Below are 22,002 nucleotides of genomic sequence, written 5' to 3' on the forward strand. Positions count from 1 at the left end.
AGCTGGAAAGATGGATATAGAACTGGCTCGGTCATAGAAGACAGAAGGTAGCAGTGGAAGGGTGCTTTTCTGAATGGAGGGCTGTGACTAGTGGTGTTCCGCAGGGATCAGTGCTGGGACCTTTGCTCTTTGTAGTATATATAAATGATTTGGAGGAAAATGTAGCTGGTCTGATTAGTAAGTTTGTGGACGACAAAAAGGTTGGTGGAGTTGTGGATAGTGATGAGGATTGTCAGAGGATACAGCAGGATATAGATCGGTTGGAGACTTGGGCGGAGAAATGGCAGATGGAGTTTAATCCGGATAAATGTGAGGTAATGCATTTTGGTAGGTCTAATACAGGTGGGAAGTATACAAGAAATGGCATAACCCTTAGGAGTATTGACAGGCAGAGAGATCTGGGTGTTCAGGTCCACAGATCACTGAAAGTGGTAACGCAGGTGGATAAGGTAGTCAAGAAGGTATTCAGCATGCTTGCCTTCATCGGTCGGGGCATAAAATATAAAAATTGGCAAGTCATGTTGCAGCTGTACGGAACCTTAGTTAGGCCACACTTGGAGTATTGCGTGCGATTCTGGTCGCCACACTACCAGAAGGACGTGGAGACTTTGGAGAAGGTACAGAAGAGGTTTATCAGGATGTTGCCTGGTCTGGAGGGTATTAGCTATGAGGAGAGGTTGGATAAACTCAGATTGTTTTCACTGGAATGACGGAGGTGGAGGGGCGACATGATAGAGGTTTACAAAGTTATGAGTGGCATGGACAGAGTGGATAGTCAGAATCTTTTTCCCAGGGTGGAAGAGTCAGTTAATAAAGGACATAGGTTTAAGGTGTGAGGGGCAAAGTTTAGAGGGGATGTGCGAGGCAAGTTTGATTACACAGAGGGTGGTGAGTGCCTGGAACTTGCTGCCGGGGGAGGTGGTGGAAGCAGGTACGATAGCGACGTTTAGGAGGCTTCTTGACAAATACATGAATAGGAAGGGAATAGAGGGATACGGACCCCGGAAGTGCAGAAGGTTTTAGTTTAGACAGGTATCAAGATCGGCGCAGGCTTGGAGGGCCGAATGGCCTGTTCCTGTGCTGTACTGTTCTTTGTTCTTTTGTTCAATCAAGCTCTCAGTGGTTAAGGAGCAATTTAATTGATGTAGTTGCTAAACTACTGCATGAATTAGTCCCATTATTGTGGACTCTAATGATTGGATCTGCAACGGGACTCACAACTAATCGTGCTAGGATTGCCAGAATTTAGGTCCAACCTTCCCAAGAAGAGCACAGGGCTGCTGGAAAAACTACATGAATTATGCAACAGTCTTCCCAATTCAAATTCCAAGTCATCATCATGCAAGGTTTGCTAAACCTATCTTCTAACTTCCTTTAAAATTTAAATTGGAAGGCTTGGATTGATAAGCGGAAAAGGTAGACAACAGTAGAATTAGAGGCTGTGTCATTCCTTGCCGCACCAGAACTGGCCTCATGGAGATCTGGAGTGTGCACGCATAGCATCCTGCTACCCTCAGCACCTTCCACAGAGTGATCATACCAACAGGTCTTCCTCTGCTTTAACAGCAGTGTATCACCTATCCTAATTCTGCTATGGCGGCTCAGTGTTCATTTCATTTTTTAAAGTCTTTCTCATCTAACGCCCACTGGAATTCATTGTAGCTGGAAGATATAAGGAGCCTAGTCGAGGGTGGGGGTGGGGGAACAGATATTCTCTTTGCCTGGATTTCAGACTGACCTGTTGTTGGCAGGAATGCAACCCCAGGGATCCAGGCATAGCCATTTATCACTGAATACCAGGCAACACAGCTGAAAGTAGAAAGCAGCCCCACAACAGGTTTCGTCAAATTCAGAATGTAATGTGCACTCAAACATAACACACTCTATTTAGATATTCAGACAATAACATTAATTGGCTTGATGGATAGGCCTGCTTCTGACACACTGTAGCATTTACATTGGATAAAAAAAGAATTTTCTGGGAATAACCTAACCGGCATTTTCACATATTCTAGTCAATCTGTAGTTGGAGAAAGTGAGCAACACTCAGAAGCTGCAAGAAGTATATTTTGTCCGTTGTAACGTAAGGGTGCATTGTTGAAGACTTTTGTTGGAGGTCTGTGCTGTGTTAACTGCTTTACACAAAATATTAAAGTTGGGTAAAGACAATCTTGTAGTTGGATATATTGTACTGTATTTATGGTTAATATCAACCCCCTCCCAGCAAAGAAAACCTGTTCCTGAAAATCTAGTGACCTTATTGATAGACAGCATTCTCAGAGAAATCACTGCTTGCCTCTCAGTCAATACAATGGACCTAACGCCCACTGGAATTCAGAAAGAACAGTTTGCTTCGACAATCCTCTTTAAATTTGAAAATCACCCCATGGTGCTTTGTAGATGAGAAAGACTTTAAAAAATGAAATGAACACTGAGCCGCCATAGCAGAATTAGGATAGGTGATTGAAAGGCCTGTTGAAATGAAGGTTTTAAAGGAGAGGTGAGAAGTAGGGAGCTGCTGTGGAGTCTCCACTTCAGCTGACTTGTTACACTGCTTGTCCAACATTCAGTATTGGATATGCAGAAATTTCCTCCAATTAAATATTTGGAAGACCAAAGCCATTGTCTTTGATCTCTGCCACGAGCTCCATTCCCTCCCCACCAACTCGCTCCCCTCCCTGGCCACTGTCTGAGGCGGAACCAGACCATTTGCAACCTTGGCATTCTATTCGACCCTCAGCTGAGCTTCAAACTCTATATCCTCTGCATCACCAAGATAGCCTACTTCCACCTCCGTAACATTGCCCATCTGTGCCCCTGCCTCGCTCATCTGCTGCTGAAACCCTCAGCATGCCATTGTTATCTCTAGACTCGACAAGTCCAATGCTCTCCAGGCTGGCCTCCCACCTTGCACCCTCTGTAAACTTAAGCGCGTCCAAAACCCTGCTGCCCAAGTCCCATTCACCCATTACCCCTGTGTTCGCCGTCCTATATTGGCTCCTGGTATGGCATTGCCTCGATTTTAAAAATTCTTACTCATGTTTTTAAATCCCTCTGAGGCCTTGTTGTTCCATATCTCTGTAACTTCCTCCAGCCCTACACCCCTCCCTATCTCTGTAACTTCCTCCAGCCCTACATCCCTCCCTATCTCTGTAACCTCCTCCAGTTCTACAACCCTCCCAATCTCTGTAACCTGCTCCAGCCCTACACCCCTCCCTATCTCTGTAACTTCCTCCAGCCCTACACCCCTCCCTATCTCTGTAACTTCCTCCAGCCCTACACCCCTCCCTATCTCTGTAACCTCCTCCAGTCCTACATCCCTCCCAATCTCTGTAACCTGCTCCAGCCCTACACCCCTCCCTATCTCTGTAACTTCCTCCAGCCCTACACCCCTCCCTATCTCTGTAACTTCCTCCAGCCCTACACCTCCCCCTATCTCTGTAACTTCCTCCAGTCCTACACCCCTCCCTATCTCTGTAACTTCCTCCAGTCCTACAACCCTCCCAATCTCTGTAACCTCCTCCAGCCCTACACCCCTCCCTATCTCTGTAACCTCCTCCAGCCCTACAACCCTCCATTTCTCTGTAACCTCCTCCAGCCCTACACCCCTCCCTATCTCTGTAACCTCCTCCAGCCCTACACCCCTCCCTATCTCTGTAACCTCCTCCAGCCCTACCCCCTCCCTATCTCTGTAACCTCCTCCAGCCCTACAACCCTCCCTCTATCTCTGTAACCTCCTCCAGCCCTACAACCCTCCCTATCACTGTAACCTCCTCCAGCCCTACACGCCTCCCTATCTCTGCAACATACTCCAGCCCTACACCCCTCCCTATCTCTGTAACCTCCTCCAGCCCTACAACCCTCCCTATCTGTATAACCTCCTCCAGCCCTACACCCCTCCCTATCTCTGTAACCTCCTCCAGCCCTACACCCCTCCCTATCTCTGTCACCTCCTCCAGTCCTACAACCCAACCAGATTCTTTCCTTCAGTTCTGGCCTCCTGAGCATCTCTGATTTGCATTGTTCCACCATTAGCAGCCATGCTGTTAGCTGCCTACGCCCTAAGCTTGGAGCTCCCTCTCTAAATCTGTCTATCCCTCTACTTCTCACTCCTCCTATAAGACACTTCTTAAAACCTACCTCTTTTTTTGTTACCTGTCCTAATATCGCTTTATGTGGTCCGGTGTCAAATTTTTGGCTGATAACACTCCTGGGAAGCGTCTTGGGACGTTTCACTACATTATGGTGCTATGTAAATGCAAGTTAGTGTTGTTGAGAGGTTTAGGGAAAGATTGCTGCTGAAACCTTCAACGATGCCTTTGTCGCCTCCAAAGCTGATTATTTATTTATTTATTTTGAGATACAGCACTGAAACAAGCCCTTCGGCCCACTGAGTCTGTGCCGAACATCAACCACCCATTTATACTAATCCTACATATTCCTACCATATCCCCACCTATACTAGGGGCAATTTACCTATCAACCTGCAAGTCTTTGGCTGTGGGAGGAAACTGGAGCACCTGGCAAAAACCCATGCGGTCACAGGGAGAACTTGCAAACTCCGCACAGGCAGTACCCAGAATTGAACCCGGGTCACTGGAGCTGTGAGGCTGCGGTGCTAACCACTGCGCCACTGTGCCGCCCCAATGCTCCAATGCTCTCTTGTCTCTCATCCTGCACACTTTATAAACTTCAGCTCATCCAAAATTCTGCTGCTAGTGTCCTATCCTGAACTGTCTTGTTCACCCATCATTTCTTTCCTTGGCTCCTGCTCCTCCAAAACCTCAAATTTAAACTTCTCATCCTCATGTTTAAATCCCTCCATGGTCTCATTAGATTTGTAATCTCCTACAGTCTTAAAATCTCTTTCCCAAACTGTCTGTTCCTTTGACTTTGGCCTCTTGTCCATCACTCTCTCCTTTCACCCCACTACTGGTGACCATGCTTTCAGCTACTTAGGCCCCATACTCTGGAATTCCATAACAAAGATCCTTTAATCTCCACTTTCCTTACCTCTTTTAAGGCTCTCCTTAAAACCTGCCTATCTCCTGCTAATCTTTCTTTCTTTGATGGCATCTCTCTTTCTTCACGGCACAGTGAAACATGTTGGGACATTTTTGTACATTAGAAATGTAAGTTGTTGTTGTGGAGAAAGATTTATAGTTGCAGAAACACTGTATTTGTGTGTATATGTATCTATATTTCTTTGTATGCATCTGGAGTGATTTGCAAGTATATAAGGCCGCATGGTGTCATGCTGAAACTGTAAATGAACTAATCAGATTGAAACTTGGCTACTGTGTCCATTTATGGTCACTGACACACAAGGGAAACATTCAAGCCCTGGATGTAATTCAAATAAAGCCATTTGACTGACTGAATTTTTTAGGAATTGATTTTAAGACCCTCCCCCACCTGTGGTAATGGTGTGTGAGATTGGTTAAAACTGGCTGAGTTCACTTGCAGCCCCGAGATTACATTGTTCCCACCCAGAGTCATTTTATCTTCACCAATGAAGGTGTTGGTCACGTGTATGGCTGCCAGCAGATGGGGGCCTAATTTAAGTCTAAAGGACATCAGAGCTGCAACCTTATTTTAATGAAGCCTCATGATGAGGCTCAGAAGATGTCAGATCCACCAGAGAAACCTAACAAAATGCAGCAGAGTGTCTAGTAGAGACCAAGGTAAGCATTTTTTAAAAATTCTTCAACAGGATTCCTTAGGGGCTAGGAGGGGCAGGAGAGCTCTTCTGCACCCCAGAAGGAATCCTTGACTCTCCACTGCCTCAACCTTCCCCGCACATCCATCTTTTTGGCACTGCCTCCCCCCAACCCCCTCATACCGCCAGACACTTACCATATTGTTACGGACAGGTGAGAATTGGTGTTGATGACTTCCACTTTTCACCTCTCAATTGACCACAGATAGTGCTTTAAAAATAGTGTTTTATGGGTCAAGTAACTAGATAAATGACATGTTTTCTGTAGGTTAAAAAGTAAAGATAAAGATTTATTTTACACAGTAACCGAAAAATGTTTGCGACCTCACTCACTCATGCATTCACACACACTCACACACAAGAAAAGATAAAGAGTAGAGTGGTAGCATGCAAATAGAGTCCAATTGGGGTGAAAGAGTTTGTTGTTTTAAGAAAACCTTTTGAAGCTTTTTGGGAGGAAATCTTTCAACGGTGCAGGCCTGAGTGTTCTTTATCTTGAAAAGAATAAAGTATTGCAGGCTCCTTGTGGTTAAGCCTCAATCTGAAGTGGATAGTAGAAATCCTGGTTCACTTTCATAGATGGGGAGTTCCAAAGTCACCTTGCAATTTCTCTGCTGCAGTAAAAGGTGTTATCAGCAGGGCTCCTGCTTAGCTGGAGTTGTCTCATAGCTGCTCTGGCTGGAAAAGACCTTCACAGCTGTTCTCTCCTCTCTCTCTCTGGAGAGATACCTGTGAAGGTAGAAACTTGTCAGGTTAGGGTGTTGCTCTGCCCTTAGGTGATTCATACAATGTTCCAGGATATATGAACCATTGTTACATGATGACATCTGAATGTGGTTCATTCTGATAAATAGGTGTTACTTCATATCTATTATTTTGTCCTTAGCTTCGGAGAAAGTCAGTCTGCAAAAGTCTTTGTTAGCTCATTTCTGTAGATAAGAGTCATCAATATGTAATAGGCTCCTTTCAATTTCAATGGGTTCTCCCCAAAGCTAATTCAGATGAGGTTAATGAGTTTCATCTTCAACAGACAAATGTGTTTATTGACTGTACATTTTGTCCGTGGCAGAAATACGTCCAATTTCTTGTGCCTCAGTTCCACAGTTGACATTTATTTCATAATTCCTTCAGTTCATTCCGTATTTCATTACTGTTCCCTTTGTTAGCATGACAGTATGGATGAATACCCTCGCTTCTGCCACAATTCCTGCTTCCGCTGCCAGCCTTGGTGCTCTTTCTGCCAGCTTTAGGCCAGACGTGGATTTCAAATATTGAAATGAAACCCAGCCATTAAAATTGGCTAGGCATTACTTGTTTCTCAACTTCAGATTGCACTGACCATTTCGGGCCTCCTTTGCAGCAATCCCGCCCTCCTGTTAAAATTTTCCCTTAGTATCATGGCATTGAGTTGTAAGGGGAAACGGAGAAACTTAGCCTTGAAAGGAGGCAACTGAGAGCGTATCTTACAGAAATATATAATAGTATGTAGTACAGCCAAAGTGTCAGATGCTGCTCAATTGGTAGTACTCGAGCCTCTGATTCAGACAGTTGTGGGTTCAGGGCCTGCTCCAGGACGTGAGCATCAAAAATCAAGGCTGACACTCCAGTGCAGTACTGAGGGAGTGCTGCACTGTCGGAGGTGATGTTTTTCGGATGTTAACTTGAGACCCTGTCTGCCCTCTCAAGTGGATGTAAAATATCCCAGCTGGAGGGAGGCGGGCAGGGAAGTTATCTTGGTGTCCCAGACAATAATCATCCCTCAAACAACATTACAGAAACACATTATCTGGGCATCATATTGCTGTTTGTGGGAGCTTGCTGTGTGCAAATTGGATGCTGCATTTCCTACAATACAGCAGTGACTACACTTCAGAAATTCCTCATTGGTTATGAAGAGCTTTGGGATATCCTGTGGTCGTGAAAGATGCAATATAAATGCAAATGTTTCTTTTTTTAAAAATCCGGAGCAGTATTTCAAAGTTAACCTCAACAGAAGAACCAAGGACACATGAGCTCACACTGATGAAAGACAAATTTAGAACTGATCTAGGATGTCCCTCTTCATGCAAAGAGTGACCAACACGTGGACTGCATTTTTGTGTGAGCTTTTGGAGACAGTAATTTTAGATTTTTTTTGTGCTGATTAATCTGAGAGGATGTTAATTCTAGGGATGAAACAGTTTTCAGTTCAGACCTCTAATATTAGCCCAATGCGTCCCAGATCGAATATAGCACAACTAGATGAAGAGTAAAACTCTCTCTACTTTGTCTCAACAGCATTCCTCTGCCCCAACCTCAGAAGAACACTCCCTGCTGCTTCAATGTGGGAGTTTTTTCCATTTCCAACACTACCAATGCTTAGGTTGATCTGGGTGACCTTGCCAATTGGTGACAGGTTAGGGGTGGTTCTGTGTTGTAGGAACATTCATTAAATCCTCCTAACCTCCTTTACAACCAACAGTTACAGGAAACTTTTGTCGCATCACTCTGGGAGGCAGTTGAACCCTGACAGATATAAGCTAAAAGTGCCTAACCTCAACTTTCACCTTGTAGCTATTTAAACGTTAACTCTGTTTCTCTCTCCAAAGATGCTGCCAGACCTGCTGAGCATTTCCAGCATTTTCTGTTTTTATTTCAGATTTCCAGCATCTGCAGTATTTTGCTTTAATGAAAAACTTTAGGCCCCACTGCCACATGCCACATGCAGCCCCAGCCCTGGTGACCCAGCCCTCAACCCCAGACAACACAGTGCTACTTCTGTTTATATTTCTTAGTTGCTATGTTGTCCTGTTTGAATTTCATGGATCTGGAGGTTTAGAAAGGGCCTTTTTCCCTATAGTGTTGCCTCATTGGTGGATCAATCCTTGATCTGTCAGTATGTGTCGCTTGATATATCCAAGTTATTGGGAACATGGATTTAATATTTATATGAAAGGTTTTGATAGAGTACATGAGGAGAAACTGTTTCCACTGGCAGGAGGGCCTGTAACCAATGGGAACAGATTTAAGGTAATTGACAATAGAACCAGTTATGATCTGGAATGCACTGCCTGAAGCAGATTCAGTAGTACATTTCAAAAAGAAATTGGACATAAACTTGAAAAGGGAAAACTTGCAGTACTATGGAGAAAGAGCATAGAATCATATAAAGTTTACGGCACAGAAAAAGGCCACTTGGTCCATCGTGTCTGTGCTGGCCGAATCCCACCTTCCAGCATTTGGTCCGTAGCCCTTCAGATTATGGCTCTTGACGTGCATATCCAGACTTCTTTTGAATGAGTTGAGGGTCTCTGCCTCAACTACCCTTTCAGGCAGTGAGTTCCAGATTCCCACCACCCTCCGGGTGAAACTTATTTCCTCATCTCCCCTCTAATTTTACTACCAATCACTTTAAATCTATGACTCCTAGTCACTGACCTCTCTGCTAAGGTAAATAGGCCCTTCACCTCCACTCTATGCAGGCCCCTCAAAATTTTGTACATTTCAATCAGACCTCCCCTCAGCCTTCTCTGTTCCAAGGGGGAAAACCCATCCTATCCAATCTTTCCTCATACCTGCATTTTTCCAGTCCCGGCAACATCCTCGTTAATCTTCTCTGTACCCTATCTAGTGCAATTACAGCCTTTCTGTAATGAGGCAACCAGAACTGCAAACAGTACTCAAGTTGTGGCCTAACCAATGATTTATATAGTTCCAGCATAACCTCCCTGCTCTTATATTCTATACCTTGGCTAATAGAGGAAAGGATTCCATATGCCTTCTTAATCACCTTATCAACCTGTCCTGCTACCTTCAGGGATCTGTGGACATTCACTCCAAGATCCCTTACCTCCTCTACACGTCTCAGTATTTTCCTATTAATCGTGTATTCCTTTGCCTTGTTTGACCTCCCCAAATGCATCACCTCACAATTCTCTGGGTTGAATACCATTTGCCACTTTTCTGCCCATCTGACCAGTCTATTGCTATCTTCCTGCAGCCTACAGCTAGCCTCCTCGCTAACTATCACACGGCCATTTTTTGTGTCGTCTGCAAACTTCTTGATCATGCCCCCTACATTTACATCCAAATAGTTAATATATAGCATAAAAAGCAGAGGACCCAGTACCGAGCCCTGCAGAACGCCACTGGAAACAGCCGTCCAGTCACAAAAACACCCATCAACAATTACCCTTTGTTTCCTGCCATGAGCTGAGCCAATTTTTTATCTACCTTGCTATATTTCCCTGGCTCCCATGGGGTTTTATTTTTTTAACCAGTCTGCCATGTGGGATTTTGTCAAAAGCCTTGCTAAAATCCATGTAGACCACATCAACTGCACTACCCTCATCTATCTTGCTTGTTACTTCTTCAAAAAATTCAATCAAGTTGGTCAGACAAGATCATCCCTTAACAAATCATAAGATCATAAGATCATAAGAACTAGGAGCAGGAGTAGGCCGTCCGGCCCCTCGAGCCTGCTCCGTCATTCAATAAGATCATGGCTGATCTTTTCGTGGACTCAGATCCACTTACCCGCGCTCCCACCATATCCCTTAATTCCTTTGCTGACTATGCTGACTATCCTTGATTAACCTGTGCCTTTCTAAGTGACAGTTTATCCTGTCTCTCAGAATAGATTCCAATAATTTTCCCACTACTGAGGTTAGACTGACTGGCCTGTAATTATTCAGTCTATCCCCTGCTCCCATTTTAATTAGAGGTGCAATGTTAGCAGTCCTCCAATCCTCTGGCACCACACCTGTATTTAGTGAGGACTGGAAAATGATGGTCAGACCTTCTGCTATTTCCTCTCTTGCTTCCTCCAACAGCCTGGGGTACATTTCATCCGGCCCTGGTGATATATCAACTTTCAAGGATGCTAATCCCATCAGTACTTCCTCTCTCCCTATGTTTATCACATCCAATAATTCACACCCCTTTTTCTTAATTACAATATCTGCATCATCCCCCTCTTTCGTGAATTCAGATGCAAAGTATTCATTAAGAACAATACCAACATCTTCCGCTCCTACACATAGGTTACCTTTTTGGTCTTTTATGGGCCCTACTCTCCCCTTAGTTATCCTTTTACCCTTAATGTATTGATAAAACATTTTAGGGTTCATCTTGATTTTGCTTGCCAATATTCTGTCATGCTCTCTCTTAGCTTTCCTAATTTCCTTTTCGATTTCACCCCTCCACTTTCGATACTCCTCTCAGCTTTCTGTAGTATTAAGTTCTCGATGTCAGACTTAAGTTTTCCTTTTCTGCCTTATCTTACTCTGTCAGATCCTTGACATCCATGGGGCTCTAGATTTGGCCGTCCCACCCTTTTTCTTTGTGGGAACATGTTTACTCTGAACCCCCTGAATCTCCCCTTTGACTGCCTCCCACTGCTCTGACACTGATTTACCTTCAGTCCACTTTCACTAAATCACTCCTCAGTTCAGTAAAATTGACCTTGCCCCAGTTGAGAACTCTAACTTTTGTTCTATCTCTGTCCTTTTCCATAATTATGTTAAAACTGACTGAAGTATGATCACTACCACCAAAATGCTCTCCCACTGCCACTCCTTCCACCTGCCCATCTTCATTTCCTAAAACTAAGTCTAAAACTGCACCATCTCTTGGTGGACTTGCTACATACTAGCCAAAAAAGTTCTCCTGAATGCACCTCAAGAATTTTGCTCCCTCAATTCCTTTCACTAAAACTATCCCAGTTAATATTGGGGTAGTTAAAATCCCCTACTATTACTGCACTATTGTTCTTTCACTTCTCAGAGATTTGCTTACATACCTCCTCTTCTATCTCCCTCTGACTGTTTGGGGGTCTATAGTACACTCCTAGCAGTCTGACTGTTTGTTCCTTAGCTCAATCCACGTGGCCTCATGTAATGAACCTTCCAACATATCATCCGTCCTCACAGCTGTAATTGTTTCTTTGACCAAAATTGCCACTTCCCCCTCCTTTCTTATCCCCCTCCATATCGCATCTGAAAACCCTGTAACCAGGAACGTTAAGCTGCCATTCCTGTCCCTCCTTAAGCCATGTTTCTGTAATAGCACGGGAAGTGAATAACTGGATAGCTCTTTCAAAGAGCCAGTACAGGCATGATGGAATGAAACTCTGCACCCCACATAAACAAAAGCTTGAACACCCATGATTTAAGGGACTAGTGGATTCTGTGATTGGGACACTGCAGGTATTTCTAGATGGATTAATTAAGATGAGCTAAATGACCTTCATTGTGCATATTTATCCTGTTGCCTTCCAATATGTTTACAAGATAGGGCTGAATTTTCACCACGGAGGCGTGGAACAGGAGCCGGCTTTGTTTTTGGGTCACAAATCTGCCTCCAGTGCAAAACTGATTAAAGTTAAGATTTTTGCGTGGGGAAGCCTTTAATTGATATGGAGATGGGTTTCCTGCCGACTGAGAGCCGGGGGGTGGGGGGTGGGAATGGAGGTGGGTCAGATGAAGCGTGGGACTCATTTAAACTCCCATAGCAGCCATCATTGAGGCTGCTAGTTGTCCTGAGAGATCTGCGGTTTGTGCCAAAGCCTTCCACTGCACCAGAGGGAAGCGAGATGTCACAGGGGAGCTGGAGGCCTGGCACCCAGGATAGGGCTGCTTCTTGCTTCATTGATGCAGACTTGAATCTAATGCTGGAGACCATGAGGAAGAGGAGGGAGGTCCTTTTCCCAGAGGGTGGCAGGGGAGGCCACATTGTTATGCAGCAGGGGCACCTCTCTGTTGATCGTCACCTCCCTCTGCCTCATCTTCCTCTTCCTCTCTCACCTCCTGCTCCTCCCCTGAAGAGCTATCTCCTATCAGGGCCTCATCGTCCTCAAGGTCCACACCTCGCTGGAGGGCCATGTATGGTGAGCGCAGCAGACAACCCCGATAACCGAGACCCTTGCAGAAGGGTATTGGAGCATACCAGCTGACTGGTCCAGGCATTGGAACCGCTTCTTCAGGAGCCTGATGGCCTGTTCAATAGTTGACTTACTGAGCAGGTGGCAGTGGTTTTATTGCCTCTGCACCTCTGTCTTGGAATCCCACAGAGGTGTCAGTACCCTTATCTTTAGGGAATATCCCTTGTCCCCTAGGATCCATCCATGCACTTTGGGGTTGGAGTCAAGATCTGAGGCAGCCTGGTTTGGCGGAGGATGAAGGAGTCGTGGCAGCTGCCAAGAAAGTGTTGCAGTAACAGACCAGTTGGACATTGAGGGAATGGAAGCCCTTCCTGTTGATGGATCTCACTGGCCAGTCGATGGGTACCTTGATGGCCACGTGGGTGCAATTGATGATGCCCTGCACTTGGAGGAATCCAGCAATGGAGGTGAAACCTAATGCTCTCTGTGCCTCTGAGGCCATGTCTATCATTAAATGAAGCAGGTAGGAGAACATCGGACATAGGAGCAGGAGTAGCTGTGGCAAAGAGGGTATCAGTGACCAACGAGTTGCAGGACTGCTGTGCAGCCATTTGCAAGATGTCACTAAGGTCCGCAGCTGATCTTTGGAAGAAGCCAGAAGCGAAGAAGTTCAAGGCCACAGTAACTTTGACAGCCACTGGCAGGGCATGGCGACTAGTGTTGCCATTTGTGAAGTCTTTGGCGACAAGGGCACAGATCTCTGTGACCATCTGCCTGGAGAAATGCAGTCTCCTATGGCACTGGCTCTCAGTCATCTCTGAGTAACACCGTCTTCAGCCGTAGATCCTGTGTTGAGGGTTTGGCCTCCTTTTCTTCCTGCTCCTCTTTCCTCTCCTATGTTCTCCTGATGCCTGGGCTTCTGCCTTTCCTGCGGAAGGTGTTGCCCGTCATCGCCACAGGCCCTAAAATCTGACTGTTATGCCCCCAATGCCAGCTGGAACCTTCTTTTTGGGCAGGTGGCCACCCAATTCTCCTTGGCAGCTTTTCTCCCTGCTCTTCTGCCCCTGCAATGCTGGGGGTGTTGCCAACCCCATTCAAAGCCCGGATGCTGAGTGCCCACTCTCCTTGTCATCTGTGCAGTGCCAAGGGCACCCCCTTACCAAGTACCCAGTCACTTTTACCTTCTGACCCTCTTATAGGGCCTGGATGATGCCGTGGGTCAGTCATGGCTGGTTCCCCACTCTTTGCCCGCCTCCCTTCAGCTGGTCAGTTTCTGAGGACGCGGGTAACCTGTCTCCCCCTTTAAAAATTTAAACCTAAACCCTTGACAAACTCTTAATGAGCTTTTAAACATCTTTAATTGGCTTCAATTGGGAGGAGAGCAGGATTTTTGTCGTGCCCGCCTCCCGCCCTTGTGATTATTGCCGGCACTGGGAAAGGCGTCATGAAATTGACACATCGCCCAATGCCAGTATTTTCGGGCATCCCCGCCTCCTTTCCTGCCTTCAGGGGCACCTGAAAATTCAGCCTATAATATTTACATTCATGCTATGACTGGAAGAGATTCTATTTATTGTACTGAAATTAGAACTGCCTGTCACTGGGGCATTATTGCTGTATCACATAACCTCAATCGGAAATGAAATTATATAAGGAAGCTACATCCAGATATCAGTACTTCATTTGTAAGTGGATTCCTACACAAGTTCAGCACTGAAATTCAAGTGATTTATTTATATACATGTGAATCTTCTGTGCCTGTCAATCTCGATTCCCAAAACAATTTACTCCTGCCACTTTTATCTTAGATGATTGGCAATCTCCCTGCCCACAAGGATCATATTTCATCTATGTGAAAATCAAAATGTAAAATAATATTCTACTTGTATGAAATATTTCTGATCTGCCTACTGCAGTGACCTGCGACAGTGATAGGCTTTATACAATATTGTATCAAAATGCATTTCTTGAGTTAAGAATGGTTTCTGACCATTGCTGCACTTTATTCAACCAGTTGATAGAATATTTACTTCATTATTGTTCAAGTTGGAGGATGTAAGACAACTGGACACAAAATAAATCCAGCATCATACCTAAAACTTCTAACCAAGATAAAAAGGTGAATTCTAAAATATTTTTGACGCCAGTTGTGGTTGTGTTACATCAGGATTCCATTTAATTATCTCTATTTATATGCTTGACTCTTAAAACTTGGAATGTCCAATTATGAGGCTTGGGTCTGAGACACACAATAATTCCACATAATGAGATTTCATTTGGCAGAACCAGGCTGGAGCATTAGTTAGAAGCACAAAGGTTGTGAGCGCTAAAGATGTCTATTCCTTTATCATTCAATTTTAGATTATAATGAACTCTTACAATCAAATAATCAATATTAGAACAACAGATAGTTTAGAAAAAATCATGGTGTTAGAGTTCTTCATCTGGAAAATGATTAGTTTGGTGCAAACCTATTTTTGGTGGCTCTTGCTCACGCCTGTAATTTGATCCAGGATTTAACTAGGAACAGCTGTACGGACTGCAGATTAAATTACAGGATGAATTGATGTAATTAATAGCATAACTCCTAATGCAATGGGTTCAGTTTTGAAAACCAGCCTAACCTGGCACTTTAGTCATTCTTATAATTGTAACGCGTTTTATTAAGTTCTATTGTTGTAGTGCATCATGATTCAATGGCGAAAAACTAAAATAGCATGTCAATTATTGGTGTATATAGACAGTGCTCTTGTCCAATATGTGTGTATTTTGTTCAGCTACAGACAAATAGATTGAGTTGTATCAATCTGAATGCAGTGGCTATAAATTGCAGATACAGGATAGAAAAATCCTGTTTGATTAAAATGAGGATCTTCTCCAGCAACAGCATGTTGCCCCTCCCTCTCCTACTTAGTTGTAGGGGGAGGGAGGGAATAACATAGTCAAGAAAGAAATGGATTAGTCTTCTTTGTGTCTGACCACAAAATCTTTACCTGTTGGAAAATAAGGGGGATCCTGATCACATCTGAGTGCAACTAAGATCAGCTAGAGCAGCACAAAATCTGAGCTAGAAAAAATAAATTACATTCATAGCTCAATCCTGTTTGTACAATGGCAGAATTAATACAAACAGAACGTTTCTTTGATTCCTCCATATAGAGATTCTTGTTTTTGTATTGTGTCCAATGTTTTATGTTTCCTTGCTGGAAAGTCTTATAATGCTACCAACAGAAAAACAAATCTTTCCAAATTTGTGTGGTCATATTCTATATACATGTCATTTAATCTGATGACATGTGCAGGAGTTAAATTTGAAAATTTTTCTCTCTTATAAGATAAAAAGTACAGGGCTGCCATGTTCAACTTTAAATAGCTTCCTTATTTCTGTCATTGATGCCCTGATCCTCACTTAATCACAGAGTTTCCCAGTTTTGGCATTCCTGCAGTAAAGGTTCTAACCGCACGCCCTAAATTCTGATGCACAACAAGTCTTGTCCACCACCAAATCCGGCTTGACTATCAAGCATTACTACACCTCCCTCTTCATGGTCAAATCCTACTACTCCAGGATCATCCTGGACGGAGAGTAACGAGAATCTACAACTCACTCCTGTTCCAGAAACCTTTGCAAATCCCAACTCTTGGACTGAGCTTTCAGTAACCTTTCTGCTACAAAGTCTCAGGGCTGAATTTTCACCACTGTGGCTGGAAACAGCAGCTGGGCTTGTTTTTTGGGTCAGAAACCCACCTCCAGTGGGATTAAAGTCCTGATTTTCACGTGGTTAAACCACTAATTGGTATGGACGCAGTTGTCCTTTCCAATTAGAGCCAATGGGGGTGGGAACAGAGGCAGGTCAGAACAAGTGTGGAACTGATTTGGACTCACTGAGGCTGCTGGCTATCCTGAAGAAGAGAACTGTGGATCATGCCAAAGCCTTCCACTGATCCAAAGGGAGGTGAAGTGAATGAAGAGAGCCGAGGCCTAGCACCCAGGGCAGCGCTTCCCCTCGGTTAATTGATGCAGACCTGAATCTCATGTTGAAGGCTGTGAGGGAGAGACGGGAGGTCCTTTTCCTGGAGGGTGGACAGAGGAGACCATTAGCTGAGACCAAGCAGGCCTGGCTCCAGATTGCTGCCTCCGTGAGCTGCAGTTTTTTGAAGAGGTAACAGAGCGGGTTGATGGGGGCAATGCTGTTGATGTAGTATACATGGACTTCCAAAGGTATTTGATACAGTGCCACACAACAGACGTGAGCAAAATTATAGTTCATGGAATAAAAAGGTCAATAGCAACATGGATACAAAATTCGCTGAGTGACAGGAAACAGAGAGTAGTGGTTAATGGATGTTCTTCGGGCTGGAGGAAGGTTTGTAGTGGAGTTCCCCAGGGGTCAGTGTTGGGACCCTTGCTCTTCCTAATAAATATTAATGACCTAGAGTTTGGTGTACAAGACGCAATTTCAAAATTTGCGGATGATACAAAACTTGGAAGCATTCTGAACTGTGAGGAGGATAGCGTAGAACTCAAAAAGGACATAGACAAGTGGGTGGAATAAGTGGACAAGTGGCAGATGAAGTTCAATGCGGAGAAATATGAGGTGATTGATTTTGGTGGGAAGAATATGGAAAGACAATACAATATAAAGGGTACAACTCAAAAGGGGGTGCAAGAGCAGAAGGATCTGGGGGTATATGTGTATAAATCATTGAAGGTGGCAGGATAGGTTGAGAGAGCGGTTAATAAAGCATACAGTATCCTGGGCTTTATTAATAGGGGCATAGAGTACAAGAGCAAAGAGGTTCTATTGAACTTGTATAAGACACTAGTTTGGTCTCAGCTGGAGTATTGCGTCCCGTTCTGGGTGCCGCACTATAGGACAGATAAATGTGAAGGCATTGGAGAGAGTACAGGAAAGATTAACGAGAATGGTTTCAGAAATGAAGAATTTCAGTTATGAAGATAGATTGGAGAAGTTGGGACTGTTTTCCTTGGAGAAGAGAAGGCTGAGAGGAGATTTGATAGAGGTATTCAAAATCATAAGGGGTCTGGACAGAGTGGAAAGGGAAAAACTGTTCCTACTCGTGAAAGGATCAAAAACGAGAGGGCACAGATTGGCAAAAGAAGCAAAAGCGGCATGAGGAAAAACTTCTTTTCACAGCGAGTAGTTAGGATCTGGAATGCACTGCCTGAGATTGTTGTAGAGGAAGGTTCAATTGAGGCATTCAAAAGGGAATTAGACTGTTATACGAAGAATGTGCAGGGTTACGGAGAGAAGGTGGGGGAATGGCATTAGGTGAATTGCTCATTCAGAAAATCGGTGCAGGCACAATGGGCCAAATGGCCTCCTTCTGCGCTCTAATGATTCTATGATTCTGAGAAGTGAGACAAGGAGAACTTGGATCCAGTGCTGATAAAGGTTCAATGACCTTCTATATTCTGGCAAAGTGAGTGCAACCCCAACCCTCTGGACAGGTCTCAGGGTCTGCACCCTCCAGCAGACACACCACCTGAGGAACCTCAGGGGGCATGCTGCTCCTGAATATGGGCAAAGTTGCCATTAAGAGGGTGCAGTGCAGAGCCTCAGCAGTCACAGGAAAGGAGGCTCCCACATGTCGGAGTTCCCTGAGCTAGTGCAGAGTCTTAGGCAGAGGATGGAGGAGTCCATCCAGCTCATGTGCACCACAATGGCTCTGGGCTATGAGCATAGGAGCTCCTTCACAGAAAGAGTGGCCAACCTCCTTTTTTTAAAATTCATTCATACATAGGATGTGTGCATCACTGGCTAGGCCAGCATTTATTGCCCACCCCTAATTGCCCACTGAAGGCATTTAAGAGTCAACCACATTGGTGTGGGTTTGGAGTCACATGTAGGCCAAACCAGGTAAGGATAGCAGGTTTCCTTCCCTAAAGGACATTAATGAATTAGATGGGTTTTTACAGCAATCGACAATGGTTTCATGGTCACCGCGAGACTAGCTTTTAATTTCAGATTTATGAATTGAAGTCAAATTTCACGATCTGCCATTGTGGGATTCAAACTCATGTCCCCAGAGCATTAGCCTAGGCATTTTGATTACTGGTCCAGTGATATTACCACTATGCCACTGCCTCCCCTCTTGGAGAGCCATATGCAGCATCACTCTGAGTGGATGCAGAAACCGTGCATTGGCATCCATGGGATCCATGAGCTACTGTGTAGCATGGACCAGTCAGTGGCACTGGTGGTGCAGAGATCCTTGGAGGGAATGTCAGCTGTGCCTCAGTTGGCGTCCTCCATCAGCCATCCGGCGCGCCCGGCAAGGGCTGAGGATGCCATGGAGGAAAATAAGGGTGCTACCCCTCGTGAAGTGCCCCATCATCCTCGGCCCTTCTGACTGAGGGACCATCCGTGTAGCAGGGCCAAGTGGTGGAGGTTGCCTCTGCAGTGATGTTGGCGCAGCAGCCTCAGGAGATGCCCCCAAAAGCTGAGATGAGTGAGCAGACTGCCTCCACCTCCAATATGAGGTTATCCACTTTAGTAGGAGCAATAGATGTGCAGAGTATTTCTTAAATGGTAAGAGATTAGAAAGTGTAGATATACCTGGGTGTCCTTGTCAATAAGTCACTGAAAGCTAACATGCAGGTGCAGCAAGCAATTAAGAAGGCTAATGGTATGTTAGCCTTTATCACAAGAGGATTTGAGTACAGGAGTAGTGAAGTCTTGCTTCAATTGTATGGAACCTTGTTTGGACCGCACCTGGAGTACTGTGTGCAGTATTGGTCCCTGTACCTTAGGAAGAATATTATTGCCATAGAGGGAGTGCAACGAAGGTTCACCAGACTTGTTCCCAGGATGGCAGGTCTGTCCTATGAAGAGAGATTGGGGAAACTGGGCCTATATTCTCTAGAGTTTCGAAGAATGAGAGGTGATTTCATTGAAACCTACAAAATACTTAAAGGGATAGACAGGGTAGATGCAGCTAAGATGTTTCTCCTCGTTGGGAAGTCTAGAACCAGGGGCACAATTTCAAAATAAAGGGGAAGCCATTTAGGACAGAGATGAGGAGAAATTTCTTTACTCAGAGGGGTGTGAATCTTTAGAATTTTCTACCCAAAGGGCTGTGGAAGCTCAGTCATTGAGTATGTTTATAAGAGAGATTGACAGATTTCTAAATACCAATGACATAAGAGGATATGGAGATAGTGTGGGAAAAAGTGGATGATCAGCCATGATTGTATTGAATGGTGGAGCAGGCCTGATGGGTGAATGGCCTACTCCTGCTCCTATGTTCCTCCTCCAAGTCATAAGGGGAGCAGCACATAGGAGTGGCATAATGCAGAAGCCACCATGTCACGTGGAGCACTAAGTTGGTCACTGGGGTGTCTTCCTACTGTTTCTGTGAACAGATTTTCTCTCTGTACAAATGATGACACTTTAAGGCACACAGCTGGGACTCCTTTGATTGTTGCCGTGACAGGAAAAGTGGTAATGTGGTGGTGAAAGAGATAACGGGATCCTCCACGGTGAGGGAAAAGCCTTTGGGCAGATGTGCTTCCTTCATTGACAGTAAATGATTAGATGTTCCAGGCTGCATCTTCCATGCATGTGTTAGCACAGGAATCTCAGACTCCCTTCCATGTCATGCCCCTCAACCTGGGTCAGAGGGGCTCAGTTGAAACTTGCCTGAATCACAAGATCCCTGTCATTCATGGCATCCTCATGAACTGTTGGCGCCCAAGCTGTGCCCGGCCACCTCGTCATGTAATAAGGGCAATTTGCTGTTCTGCGCCATCTCCCTCCGCCTTCACTTCCTCCACCTCTCTCACCTCCAGCTCCTGTTCCTCCCCAGATGAGCTGTCACCTTCCAGGGCCTCACTGTCCTCAAGTTCCACACCTATCTGGAGGGTCATGTTCTGGAGAATGCAGCAGACCACCATAATGACCCGACTAGTCCAGGCACTGGAATCGCATATTCAGAAGTCCAATAGCCTGCTATAGTGAGCAGGCGGCTTTGGTTCTATCACCTCTGTGCCACTGTCTGGGCCTCCCGTAGAGGGGTGAGTAGCAATGTCTTCAATGTATGATACCTTGTTCCCTAGGATCCATCCACACACTTTGAGGGTTGGAGTGAAGATCTGCTGCAGTGTGGATTGGCAGAGGATGGCAGTCATGGCAGCTGCCAGGAAAGCGAGCACACACATGGAGGAAGCTCTTGTTGTGGTTGCAGACCAGCTGAATATTGAGAGAATGGAAGCCCTTCCTGTTCATAGGTCTGACTGGACAGTCACTGGGTGCAATTGATGATGCCCTGACCAGGGGACATCCAGCAATAGTGGCAAAACCCAAGGTGCTTGCGAGGTTGCGTTTGTTGTGTACTGTTCAGCTCTGGCAAAGAGGGCATCAGTGACCTGTGAGATGCAGTGGTGTGCAGCCATTTGCGCAATGCCACTAAGGTCTGAAACTGATCCATTGGAGGAGACAGAAGTGAAGAGTTCAAGGCCACAGTGACTTTGACGGTTATGGGCAGGGCATGGAGACCAGTGCTGTGAGGAGTCAGGTTTTCAGCAACGAGGTCAAAGATCTCTGTGACCATCTACCCAGAGAGTTGCAGTATCCTGCAGCACTGGGTCTTGGTCATCTCCAGGTAGTTCCGTCTTCGGCGGCAGATCCTGTGTTGAAGGTATGGGCTCTGCGTCCTTCCTACACCTCTTTTCTCTCCCATGCCCTCCTGATGCTCGGGTTCCTGACCTTCCTGTGGAGGGTGTTGCCTCTCATTGTCGCAGGGCCCAAAATCTGACCGTCATGTCTCTATTGCCAGCTGGAACCTTCCTTCTGGGCAGATGGCTGCCCAATTGTGATTAGCAGCCTTGCGTCCTGCTCTTATGCCCCTGCAATGCAAGGGGGTGTCCAAGTGCTAAGTGCCCACTCTCCCTGTCAGCTGCGCAGCACCAAGAGCATCTCCTTTCCAAAGGTCAAGTTCCCCCTCTGCCCCACTGACCTTTTGATGGGGCCGGGGTGATTCCTTGGGGCAGCCATAATTGGTTTCCCACTCTGTACCCACCTCCCCTTCAGCTGATCTACAACACACATCACATGTCATCTGTGCACCCCCTTCAACATTCCACCCTTCAACTTTAACAAGCTCTTAGCGAGTTTATAAAGTACTTTAATTGTCCTTAGTAGGGAGGAGAGTGGGATTCGTGTCCTGCCCTGGTTAACATTACCAGCACCGGAAACGGCATTTTGAAATTGAAACGCCAGCTGGTGCCAGTGTTTTCGGGGTTCCGTCACCACCACCACCCCCCGCCCAGCCGTCTCTATTCCTGTCCTTGGTCGAGGGTGGGGTGGGGCCCTAAAAATTCAGCCCTTAGTGTCTGTTTATTTACTCCTCTGTGAAGCATCTTGAGATGTTTTTCTATAGCACAGCTGCTGTATAAATGCAA

The sequence above is a fragment of the Heterodontus francisci genome, chromosome 11 (assembly GCF_036365525.1).
Source record: "Heterodontus francisci isolate sHetFra1 chromosome 11, sHetFra1.hap1, whole genome shotgun sequence".
Classification (NCBI taxonomy): domain Eukaryota; kingdom Metazoa; phylum Chordata; class Chondrichthyes; order Heterodontiformes; family Heterodontidae; genus Heterodontus; species Heterodontus francisci.